The 6,067-nt window shown below is 38.9% G+C and overlaps 1 non-coding gene across 1 annotated transcript; it reads right to left on the reverse strand.

Annotated features, from left to right (window-relative positions):
* Nucleotides 1-2,267: 2,267 nt before the first annotated feature.
* On the reverse strand, nt 2,268-2,340 carry TRNAK-CUU (transfer RNA lysine (anticodon CUU)). The gene has a single exon. It is a non-coding gene; the product is annotated as a tRNA-Lys (tRNA).
* Between the last annotated feature and the right edge of the window lie 3,727 nt (nt 2,341-6,067).

Here is a 6,067-nt window from a genome sequence, read left to right on the forward strand (position 1 = left end):
CACTAATTTAGGTGCTTGAGATACATTCGTGAGCGAAGACAAAAATCCTGCCTTTGTGGACCAACATTCCAAGCGTGTGGGTGAAAGTGAAGAGAGGTAATAATAAAAGAAGATGATACCTTCTATAGAAAAAATAGTGTAGGATAAAGTCGATGGTGGGGTAGTTGTCAGGGTGATTGTGGTTGGGCTTATAGTGACTCAAAGACAAATTAGGCAAGTGTGACATAATAAGAAATATATATTTGGTGTCTGCCCCTAGTTTCTGACACAGAGCTCCTAAAATCCTTGTCAATTACTGCGTGATGGGGGTGTTAGGAGCATCTTAGAGATTCTAAATCCCTTGGAGTTTCCTGGGTAGTAGGAGTGTCTTGTTCTAATGAGGCAACTCTTGGAGGGCTCCTGGATGACTTCTGGATGAGGTCTGGTCGCCAGAAAGTCTAAGTCATGATTAGAAACAGAACTTGGAAATTGATCAATAACTGATCATGCCTGTGTGATTAAGCCTCCATAAAAATCCTTAAAATACAGGGTTCACAGAGCTTCCAGGATGGGGAACATATTCAGGTGCTGGGAGAGTGCCATGCCAAGGAGAGGATGTGGGAGTTCCACGCTCCTTCCCCATACCTTGCCCTATGCATCTCTCCCATTTGGCTGCTCCTGAGTTGTATCCTTTATAATAAACCAGGAATAAGTAAACTGTTTTCCGGAGTTCTGTGAGCTATTCTAGGAAATTAACAAACCTCAGGAGAGATTGTGGGAACCCCTGATTTATAGTGGGTTTGTCACAAGTGGGGAGGCCTGGACTTGGAATTGGCATCTCACAGAACCATTCACTTTAGACAAGTTGGTCCCTGTCCAACTCAAAACACCAAACATCATCCTCTCCTGCTAAATGAGTGACTTTACCAGTTTCAGCTTTATCCATCCTTTAGTCGGCTTTCCCTATAGGTAAGATTTATTTAGATGATAGAATTGCCCTTGCTTTCTGAGAACACCCAATCCAGAAGGAACCCTCCGCAAAATTCCACAACTATAGCCCCAATCCTATAATAGGTTCTTTCTAACTCCCTCTTACTGAGACACCCCACAGGTCTCCCTCGCTGCAAGGATTTTTTTTTTTTTTTGGCTGAAGGGCATTGTCAGGTTTAAGAGATGGGAGGAGAGGAATGTGACCTTAGGCGACTGTGGGGTAACTTGCCCCAAAGAGGAACAGAGAAATACAGTAGAACGGTAGCCTGCAGGGAAACTAGGTCAAAGTTTTCGTTTTGTTTTAAGATAGAGAATTAACAGCATGTTTGTACGTTGAAGGGAAAAACCGAGGAGAGACAAATGGGTCGTTTAGTAGGAGAAAAGCTAGTGGGTAACACGCCGAGTACAGGAACTAGTGCTTTAGGTAGGAGCATGCGTCGTTCACCTGCAGGGTCAGGTGAGTGAGATCCTGGAACGTGCCTGGCTGTGATGTGGACATTCTCTTCCTGATTACTTCAAAGTTCTCCGTGAAGAGGCGAAAAAGGCGGAAGTCCTGCCTCCCACAATATCTAATTGCCTATTCGAAATTTCACGTCTCAGTTGTTTTGTGCTTCTGTTTCAAAGAGCCTCCCCTCTACCGGAATATTAATTTCCCTAATATCTATCCAATTGGATGGTTAGATTCCAAACAGTCCCACGAACAACGGGAGAAAACCTGATTGTGCCCTGGTTGTCTAGATCTCACAACAGAATGAAACATTTCTCACTGTGTATTTCTCCACAAGACATTCCCCCACCTCCACCCCAGGACAAGCCCTATATTGAAAAGAAAAAAAGTAAAATAAACAAGAAAGCACTTTCTTCGAAGTCCTCCGACTCTCTAACTGCTTTTACATAGGATCGCTTGTTTTAGAAAAGCTGCCAATATTGAGGCTCATAATTTTGTTCCGATAAAATAAAACACTGCCCTCTATCAGCAATCATGCAGGTATGCACAGTAACACAGAAAATCAAATTCAACTTTAAACAGTGGCCTTTTCAGTTTCTTCTGTGCTTTACGGAGGAGGTAGGCGAGGGATCCGGGAAAGGAAGAAAAACTTGTGCTTTTAAGTGCGCAAGCGCCGTTTGAGAACTGTTTCGTTTGCAAACTGGTCTTTTTTCCGAAGATCTGGTTAATATCGACAGTATCTAAATTAATCCGGTTAAAAAAAAAACACCAAACCCTTCTCAATTATACTGCTGTGGAGAGACCTCAAAATATTCAAGGCAAATGAAGTGCTGTAACAAAAAGTGTGCTGCGCCCAACGTGGGGCTCGAACCCACGACCCTGGGATTAAGAGTCCCATGCTCTACCGACTGAGCTAGCCGGGCACTTCGATAGCATGTTTCTTTTCTCTTCCCTTCAAGTGTTCAATATATTCGATTTTGTTTTCCTTTAATTCTTTGTCATACTATAACCTCCAAATTAGTTTCTTAAATTCTTTGAAACAGGTCTTTAATTGTACTTAGATTTAATAATTTTTAGTGTGTGTGTATCCCAAAGGCACTGAAAACACGCGTTTCTCATTACAGAATCACTGAATCTCTTTTTCTGAAGTGTTTTAAAATATTTACTGCCCAATACGTTATCTTCTTTACATAAACATGTATCAAGACTGTTCACTTTCTATCAAATGGCATAATGGATTCCTACAATTTTGGGCGCGGCGTTAAAAAACAAAGTTTTTAATGAAGTTAGTTACACACACTGAAGAAAATTGGAGTTTAGCAATTTTCCTTTAATAGGATCTAGTCAAGGAAAGTTAAATTGAGGAATGGGATACTGGTTCAGTTAAAATAACTCCTCTTTCCGGTAACTGCCTGACAATTGAAAGATAGGACCCTGAGAGGTTGGCATTACCATCCATCTCAAGAGACAAGCTGAGAGGAAAGGATTGTAGAGACTTGTGAGTCTTATGGCAAAGAAAGTTAATTCTAAGAGAAAAGGAGAAGAACTGATTCTGACCAAATTATGACAAGCTGAGACAATGGAATAATCTTTTATGGAAATACATATATTCTGAGATACTAGTGAAGTTCTCTAGATAAGGCACTCTGCAGATTTCTGTGATGGGAGTGGTGTCTATCCTACTGCTCAGAACAGCACGCTAAAGCCTAATTGTAAACCTGGGAGTAACAGAATCCTTAGGATACTATCCCTGAAACCCTAAAACACAGTATTTAGAAGTTAAACACATTGGGCATCACATTTCCGAGCTACTTAATTAACACATAATAATAAGCTATGGCAAAAATATGTTTAGATTCCTCAAAGTGCACCTAGGATTTAAGTAGAATATTTAAAATTTCCAAGCTTGAAATATTAATGCAATTATTCACCAACAATTTTTTCCTGCAGCTGCAAATTCTGGCTTATTTTGACTATTTTATAACTTGGCAGAACGTAACTGGGAAGTGAATTTGTATTTATTTGCATTTTCAACACATTTAATAAGTACCTATCATGTGCAAAGCACTGTGTTATGTATTCTAATAGATGGAAGTATAAACCAGACTCTGTTAACCAGAAAAACCTTATCACCCTATAAGAAAAACGTGTAGATTACATACCAATTTTATATGCACTACTTCCAAAGTAATTTAAAGTAATTAAAACAAACACATCCATACTCACACCTTTTAAGTCTTCTAATGAATCAGGCAAACAATCACGAACCTTAGACCACAATTCAATGTATTCTTCCAAGACACGAGATATATCAACAATCCAGCCCCAAAATAGGCAGTTCATCGAGTTCAGAAAGAGCTCCAAATTCATAATTATTAATGAATACACAGTAGGCGTTAGACATTCAAATTGTATTTATCACACACAAGCAGGAAAGTTAATTAAGAGTTTAACTGGATCCCTAAACAAGTTTGGAGTACTTGTAGTTTACTTTCAAGGTGAACCCTCCTAGGACTATACTCTTCAGCTTTCTTCAGCACTTTCTTGGCCTACCCTGGTCTAACTCAGGACCCTTCATGAAAAAATTGCAACTAGAATATTTCAGTGAGGGTTAGGCAAATTAAATGGCTACTCTTCCAAGTATATCCAAATCCTTTCTTTATCCATTTGTTCAAGAATAAAAACTAACCTTTAATTATAATGCTTCATTAGCAGAAAGAAGCAATTGAATTTCCTCTTTCTCTCTCACTTTCTACATCTAATTTTTCAGCAAGCCCTACACTTCTAAAATCCATCCACGTATTTCCACCTCCACTGCTGCCACTCTGCTCATTCTCCATTACTGCTTGCCCACCGGACTGCAATAGCTTTCCAACTAGTCTCTGTGCTTCTGTTCTTCCGTGTATTTATCATTCTTCACACAGAAGCAAGAGAGATCATTTAATAAATTAGATCATATCATTCTGCTTAAAAAACTGCTGATGACCTCATGGTAGAAAGCCAATCATTAACTGTGGAAGGAATGACGGAATTAGAAAATCACCATTTGGCAACCATTATCATAATAATTGATTCAAATATGAATCATGGGATACTATAATTAGTGGGTGAAAGGTGAAGGAGTTGCAGGATATTTACATAGTTTCAAGGTGTTTCTTCACAAGATATTTATTAATTACAAAGGGCAAAATTGAAACTATAGTGGAGAAATCTTAAGTAAGTGATCAAAGTTAACATCATCTGTAGTGGAACAAACTGACATCATGTGCCTCCTAATATAAGATTCTAATATGAATACAAGGTAACTTTTGTGGCATTCCTGACAAAAAATTCATCACCCGAATCTAATCATGAAAAAAGTCACACAAACCTAAACTGCAGAATATTCTACAAAGTAAATGTTTTGTATTCTTCAAAAGTGTTAATGCCATGAAACCTAAAGAAATATTAAGAAACAATTTTCCAGATTAAAGGAGACTAGAGACATGACAACTGAATGCAATGTGTGATCTTGGATTTTCTTTTGCTATGAAGGGTATTACTGAGAGATTTGCCAAAATCTAAATGAAGTCTGCAGATCAGAAAAAAGTATTGTTAATTTTCTGATTTTCATAGTTTTACTATGGATATGTAAAATGATGTTCTTGATTTTGGGGAAATACACACTGAAGTATTTAGCAGTTAAAAAAAAAAAAAAACGCTGATGGCTTTCCATTTAAAATCAGATTAAAATCCAAACCACTACAAGTTCTGATCCCACGTCCACCTCTCTGATTTCACTTCCTGTCACTCTCCCCCACTTAATCTCTATGACAGGTCACACTGATCTGACAGTTCCTATAACAAGCCAAGTTTATATTCCGATAACAATCCCAAGTTTCAGTTTAAATATCACCCATTCAGAAAGTCATTCCTCAAGTATCAATAATAGGTCTAAAGTTCAAACTTCCATTGTCTCTTCTTTTTTACCACAAGATGCAACTATTTGCCTATTTACTCTTTGTTGCCTATTTCTTCCCACTGAATGTAAATGTCTCCTTCACCGCTTTATCAGCCAGCAGTATTTAACTGAGTACTTGGGACATATAGAGCTCAACAAATAATAGTTAATCAGTCTTATCCTTAATTCCAGTAAATAGAGTCACACTCAAAAAGAGTACTAATGCTTCTGTAAAATTCCGACCTGAGCTTAAAGGTGAAACCCTTAGAGCGCAAGTTCCTTCTTTTTTGTTAGAATAGGTGGATGAAGGGGATGCCATCAATATACTGGTTTAGAACCAGGCCGCCAAGGGTGGAGGGAAACCCTCTCCCCTACCGTTTTCTCTGGTCTTTGTAAGAGTATAAGAACATCTCTCTGCTTTGCTCTAAGAAAGAATTAGGCAGCGAAAGAGAGGGATAAAAGATAAACAATAATTCCTAGGAAAAGGAATGGCGCCGCTCCTCAAGCCACCCGAAAACTTAGTTTCTCAACGACACTCAGGATCGAAACCTGACTGTCAGAAGAAGTAAGAAGCAGTATCCTACCTAACCCCACTTCTAATGCTTCTGCACATGCGCGTTGCCCCAGACTCGCATCCCCTTCCTTTTCCCACAATCCTCTGTTCCTGGGCTGAGGCCACAGGAACGAGCCACAGAGAAGGCTATTGGTGG

This window comes from Balaenoptera ricei, chromosome 2, assembly GCF_028023285.1.
Source record: "Balaenoptera ricei isolate mBalRic1 chromosome 2, mBalRic1.hap2, whole genome shotgun sequence".
Taxonomy (NCBI): Eukaryota; Metazoa; Chordata; class Mammalia; order Artiodactyla; family Balaenopteridae; genus Balaenoptera; species Balaenoptera ricei.